The 6,858-nt window shown below is 39.8% G+C and overlaps 1 non-coding gene across 1 annotated transcript; it reads left to right on the top strand.

Annotated features, from left to right (window-relative positions):
• Positions 1 to 5,917: 5,917 nt before the first annotated feature.
• LOC124899788 lies at positions 5,918 to 6,024 on the top strand. The gene has a single exon (XR_007057352.1). It is a non-coding gene; the product is annotated as a small nucleolar RNA R71 (small nucleolar RNA).
• The last annotated feature ends 834 nt before the right edge of the window (positions 6,025 to 6,858 follow it).

Raw genomic sequence — 6,858 nt, 5'->3', positions numbered from 1 at the left:
AATAAGGATTAATATTGCGTGTGTCCAGGAGACCAAATGGGTAGGTTATAAGGCTAGAGATATAGATGGGTACAAGTTGTGGTACTCAGGTGGTGAGAGGCGTAAGACTGTAGTAGGTATCTTAGTAGATGAAGAGCTTAGGGGGTAGGTAGTAAAGGTGAATAGGGTTAGTGATAGGGTGATGACTATTAAGTTAGTTATTGGGGGGTTTGTGCTGAGAGTCTGTAGTGCTTACGTGCCGCAAGTGGGCCTAGGTGAGAAGGATAAGAGGATATTTTGGGAGGTTTTGGATGAGTTGGTGCGAGGCGTTCCTAGCTTAGAGAAGATCATCATAGGAGGGGACTTCAATGGGAATATCGGGCCTTTGCCGATTGGTTATGATGATGTGCATGTAGGCTTTGGTTTTGGGGAAAGAAATGATGAAGGAGCTGCTTTTTTGGATTTTTCAATGGACTTTGGGTTGGTGGTTGTGAATTCCTTCTTTTTGAAGAAGGAGGAGCATCTAGTTACTTTTCATAGTAGGTTGGCCAAGACTCAGATTGATTTTTTTCTGCTTAAGAAGAGGGATAGATCTTGGTGTAAGGACTGTAAGGTCATCCCTAGTGAGAACCTTACGACCCAACATAGACTTCTGGTGATGGACTTGGTTATTAAGAGGGGCAAGAAGAGTAGGCGTGGGAAGGGTAGGCCTAGAGTTAGGTGGGGTGGCCTGACTCCAGTCAGTGCTTTGGAGATAGGGGAAAAATTGGAGGGGATGGAGGCATGAGAGTGTAGGGGGATGTGGATAGTATGTGGGATAGGGCTGCGGGTTGCATCAAAGAGGTGGCTAGAGAGGTTTTGGGTGTCTCGAAGGGCGAGTCTGGCCGGCATCGGGGGGATTGGTGGTGGAATGAAGAAGCCAAGAATAATGTGAAGAAGAAGAAAGGGACTTACACCAAGTTGGTTGAGAGTAAGGATGAAAAGGAGAAACGGGTGAAAGTGGAGGAGTATAAGTTAGCTAGGAAGGAGGCTAAGTTAGCAGTCATGACAGCTAAGACAATAACTTTTGAGAGATTGTATTCAAGATTAGAGGAGAGAGATGGGAAAAGAAGGTTGTTTAGGCTTTGCTAAAGCTAGGGAGCATAAGGATCGGGATCTAGACCAAGTGAAGTATATTAAGGAAGAGGATGACAGAGTGTTGGTGGAGGATGTACTTATTAAGAAGAGGTGGCAGTCGTATTTTCATTAGCTCTTGAATGAGGAGGGGGACAAAATCATTGTGTTAGGAGAGTTAGATCACATTGAGGAATCTCATGATTTTGGCTTTTATCAATGTTTTAGGGTGGATAAGGTATGTGAGGCTATTCGCAAGATGCGAAGGGGCTGGGCAACGGAGCCCAATGAGATTCCGGTGGAGTTTTGGAAGTTTATGAGTAGGGCAGGGTTGAGGTGGCTCACCAATTTGTTTAACAACATTTTTAAGTCCACTAAGATAACCGAGGCGTGGAGATAGAGCATGATGATTCCTTTATATAAGAACAAGGGTGACATTCAGAGTTGCAACAACTACTGTGGTATTAAGTTATTGAGTCACATAATGAAGATTTAGGAGAGGGTGGTAGAGCAGAGGTTGAGTAAGGTAGTGTCTATTTCGGAGAATGAATTTGGATCTATGCCTGGTCGCTCAACGATGGAGGCAATTCAGCTTGTACAAAGGTTGGTAGAGCAGTATCGAGAGAGGAAGAGGGATCTTCACATGGTGTTTATCGACTTGAAGAAGGCATATGACAAAGTCCCTAGAGAGGTTCTTTGGAAATGCTTGGAGGAAAAGGGGGTACCAGTGGCGTACATATGATCGATTAAGGACATGTATGAAGAGGCGAAGACCCGAGTAAGGACGGTGGAAGGAGATTCCAAGAATTTCCCAATCTTGATAGGGTTGCACTAGGGATAGACTCTTAGTTTATTTTTATTCATCTTGGTCATGGATGTGTTGATGTGAAGTATTCAAGAAGAGGTGCCTTGGTGTATGCTTTTTACAGATGATGTAGTGTTGATTGATGAGTCACATCAAGGTGTTAATGATAAGTTAGAGGTTTGGATACAAACCCTAAAATCTAAAGGATTCATATTGAGTAAGACCAAGACAGAGTACTTGGAGTGTAAGTTTAGTGACTTGAGGTGGTAGTGAAGTTGGATTCATGGGTGGTTTGTAAGAGGAATAGTTTTAGGTAACTTGAGTCTATAATTCAGGGGGATGGAGATATTGATGTGGATGTCTCTCACCTTATTAGGGCAGGTTGGATGAAATGAAGGCTTATTTCGGGGATTTTATGTGATAAGAAGGTGCCCCTCAAGTTCAAAGGCAAATTCTATAAAGTTGCAATCCGGCGAGATATGTTATATGGGGTGGAGTGTTGGCCTGTTAAAAACTCTCACATCCAAAAGTTGGAGGTGGCGGAAATATGGATGTTGCATTGGATGTTTGGATTCATGAGGGCTGATAGGGTTAGGAATGAGATTATTTGGGAGAAGGTAGGAGTGGCGTTGGTGGAAGATAAGATACGGGAAATGAGGTTGAGATGGTTTGGTCATATGATTAGAAGGGGCACGGATGCCCCTGTTTGTAGGTGTGAGAGATGGCCTTGGATGGTTTCAAGTGGGGGAGGGGTAGATCAAAGAAGTACTAGAGAGAAGTAATTAAATGTGACATGGAGCAGTTACAACTTTCTGAGGACATGACCCTTGATAGAAAAGTATGGAGGAAAAACATTAGGGTAGAGGGCTAAGGTGGGTGGTCAAGTCGTAGTTTGTAGTTAGAAAGGTTTAGTGTAGCTTGGTTGGTAGGTCTAGGGGTGGGGGAGGGGGGTCCATTGTCTGTTTATGTACTTTATTATTGTGTTATTTTATTCCTGATGCACGTTTTTGACGTTTTGGTCCTTTGTCCTTTTGTCTTGAGCTGGGGGTTTATCGAAAACAACCTCTGTACTTTCCCGAAGGAAGTGGTATAGACTGCGTACATTTTAACCTCCCCCAACCCCACTAGGTGGGAATATACAAGGTTTGTTATTGTTGTTGTTGTTGTTGTAAGCAAAACTCATCAGCTTCACTTAGTTGTAACAATCTCTTTTCTCCAGCAGCTTTCATATCAAGATTCAATTTCTTCACTGCCCAATAAACTTGATGCTCAAGCTCCACAGGAAAATGACAAGCCTTTTCATACACGAAGCGATAAGGAGAGGTCCCTATGAGTATCTTATAGGCTATCCTATACGCCCATAATTTATCATCCATCCTCTTCGACTAATCCTTACATTGACCATTAACTATTTTCTGTAATATCTACTTAATCTCACAATTAGACGCCTCCACTTGGCCACTTATTTATGGGTGATAAGTTGTGGACACCTTGTGTCTAACACCATATTTTGCCAACAAATTTTTAAACCACGTGTTCACAAAGTGCATACCTCCATCACTAATAATTACTCTAGGTGTACAAAATGAGAAAAAATATGCTTCCTAAAAAACTTCATCACTACTTTGGCATCATTAGTGGGGGAAATAAGAAACTTCTACCCACTTAAACACGTAATCAATAGCAAACCAGAATATACAAATTGCCATAAGATTGTGGAAATGGCCCCATAAAATCTATACCCCACATGTCAAATATCTCCACCTCTAGAACATTGTTCAAGGGAAGTTCATGGCGCCTTGATATTGTGCCTAATATCTAACATTGGTCATATCCCCCTCACCAAAGAAACCACATCTTTGAACAATGTTGGCTAAAAGAAGCCTGACTATTAACACCTTTAGTTGTTTATTCACCCCCATGATGGCCCCCATAAGGAGATGATTGATAATTTTTCAGCACTTATTTAGATTCAACTTAGAAAATACACTTTCACACGATTCCAACATCACCTTATTTGAATAGATAGGTCTTATCCCATATGTATGCACGAGAATCATGAAATAGCTTCTTTCTCTGTTGACTAGTGGCCTTTGGAGGGTAAGCACAACTCACTAGAAAATTTACTATGTCAGCATACTATGGCACTTCAGCTACATCCAGTGCCAATATTTTCTCATCTTAAAACTCTTCCCAAATGCAAACTTTCTCATCAGCAATATGAGCATGACTCTCAAGCCTCGATAGATGATCTGCTACCTGATTTTTAGCTCCCTTTCTATCACTAACTTCTAAATCAAATTCTTAGATAAAAAGAATCCACCTAATCAACTATGGCTTTGCATTTTTATTGTTGAACAAATACCGGATGACAACATGGTCAATATGAATAATTACCTTTGTACCCACCAAGTAAGATTTGAATTTATCGAATGCATATACGAGTACTAGCATCTTCTTCTCTATGACTGTGTAATTCATATAGGTTGTATCTAAGACTTTACTTTCATAGTAAATATAGTGAAATACCTTGTAGTTTGTTTCCCCAATACTGCTCCAACAACCATATCACTCGCATCACAGATCAACTCGAATAGTAATGCCCAATCGGGAGAAATCAGGATGGGTGCTTTTGTCAATCTTCTCTTCAGACCCTCAAATGCTTTTTGACACTCAGCCTCAAAATCAAACTTAGCCTTTTTTCCGAACAACTTGCACATTGGACTTGCTATCTTAAAAAATCTTTGATAAAGTACCTATAAAATCTGGCATGCCCAAGAAAACTTCTCACTCCCTTTATTGTCACAAGATAAGGTAGTTTTTTAATAACTTCAACTTTTGCTCTGTCTACTTCAAGTCCTCTATGTTACACTTCATGACCAAGGAAAATTCCTTCCTTGACCAAAAAGTGGCACTTCTCCTAGTTTAATACAAGATTTGTCTCTTCATAACAAGATAAGACTCGATCTAGATTTTGCAAGCACACGTCAAATGAGTCACCATAGACAAAAAAGTTGTCCATAAATACCTCAATAGATTCTTCCACTATATCATAGAAGATAGCCATAATGCATCACTGGAACATTGTTGGAGCATTGCAAAGGCCAAAAGGCATACGTCTAAATACGTACGTTCCATATGGATAGATAAAGGTGGCCTTTTCCTGATCTTCTACTGCTATTATAATCTGATTTTACCTTGAATAGCCATCCAAAAAGCAATAGTATTCTTGTCCTGCCAACCTGTCCAACATTTGACCAATAAACGAAATGGGATAATAATCCTTCCTCGTGGCATCATTCAATTTCCTATAGTCTATGCAAATCCGCATCTAGTCACTGTGCGATTTGGAATTAGCTCATTATCTTCATTTATCACAATGATCATCCCTCCTTTTTTTAGAACATAATACACTGGGCTGGCCCATTTACTATTAGATCTGGGGTATACTATCCCAGCATCAAGCTACTTAATAACTTCTTTTCTGATGACTTCATTCTTCACAGGGTTGAGCCTTCGCTGGTGCTACACATTCAGACAGTTAAGCAGTTTATCAGTCTTTTCAATATGTTCTCAGACGTTCAGATTTATGATTTATCAGTATTTTAATATTTTTTCAAACCTTATGGCTTTACTTAGTTAATTCCGCATATGTTGATCATTATGAGTTTACTCAGTTCTCACAGTAGGTACCAGCTCATAGGTTAGATTATGGTTACTTGTGATTGTAAGCACCATTGTCGCTACTAGGGGGTAGCCTCGGGTTATGAAATTTTATAGTACAATAATCTAAGCTGATATAACAGTAAACTGGTCTACTTCCAACACACCTACAACCTTCTTTGGAGCACTTCTTAAGTCAACATGCCACTCAGGATTCGCTTGTGAAATCTAATTCAACAGTGTGTATAATTCATCATATGTCTTCTTAAGAGCTTGCCCACCTACTGCTGAATCCAAAAGAAACTTGGTGTTTGGCTCAAGACCCTCTATGAAAGATAAACCATCACATCATTAGACTGATGATGGTGAGGGAAATTTCTAAGCATACCTTTAAATCTTTCCCAAGATTGGTAAAGATTTTCTCCTTTTTTCTGCCTAAAACTCAAAATCTCGCTTCTCAAACGCGTTGTCTTCCCAGATTAAAAGAATTAAATAATGAACTTTCGAGCCAGATCATCCCAAAAAGTAATAGTGTTTGGTGGTTCAGCATATAACCACCTTCTTGCTTCCCTAATTAGAGAAAAGGGGAAGAGAGTCAGTCTGGCATAATTAGTAGATACCCAAATAGAAATATAGTATCACTGATTTCCTGGAAGGTCTGTATGTGTTGCTGTGGGTCTTCATATGATAACCCTGAAAATTGTCCACTTGAACACAACAACTGGACCATATTTTTCTTTAATTCAAACCGACCACCTGCCTCTATCTTGCGGATACGATTAGTAGTATGGTTTATGAGTGAGATTGCTATTTCACGCACCGGTATAACTTCTTCTTGAGCAAAAACAACTGGAATTACCAAAGCTGGAACACGTTGAGCATTAGGATTAATTAGATCATTAAGATTAGGATCTCTTTGATCGGCTATTTGAACTTACTGAATTTCATAGTGAAGTGTTCTTGCTCTTCGCCTTTGATGAAATCCCTGTTCTGGTTTTGAACAAGGCTCTACAAATTCTTTTGCTCTTGTCATTCTGATACTTCGCTAATCTTACAAAAGTCAGCTGCTAAGATCAAGTTGTTAACACTTAAACTAATTATAAAAAAACTAAAAATTTAGACAACTACTAATTACTTGGGTCCCCAACAACAACACCAAAAACTTATTGCGGTCCATCGTACACACAAGTGCACATGATTGCACAAGTAATATAGTGACTCAGAGAATCAGATATCATACCCATGAGGACTCTTTAACTAGCAATTCTACTAACTTTAGTTCCGACAAAAATGTATTA

The sequence above is a fragment of the Capsicum annuum genome, chromosome 6 (assembly GCF_002878395.1).
Source record: "Capsicum annuum cultivar UCD-10X-F1 chromosome 6, UCD10Xv1.1, whole genome shotgun sequence".
In the NCBI taxonomy this organism is placed as follows: domain Eukaryota; kingdom Viridiplantae; phylum Streptophyta; class Magnoliopsida; order Solanales; family Solanaceae; genus Capsicum; species Capsicum annuum.
This window is presented reverse-complemented; position numbering and strand designations above follow the sequence as displayed.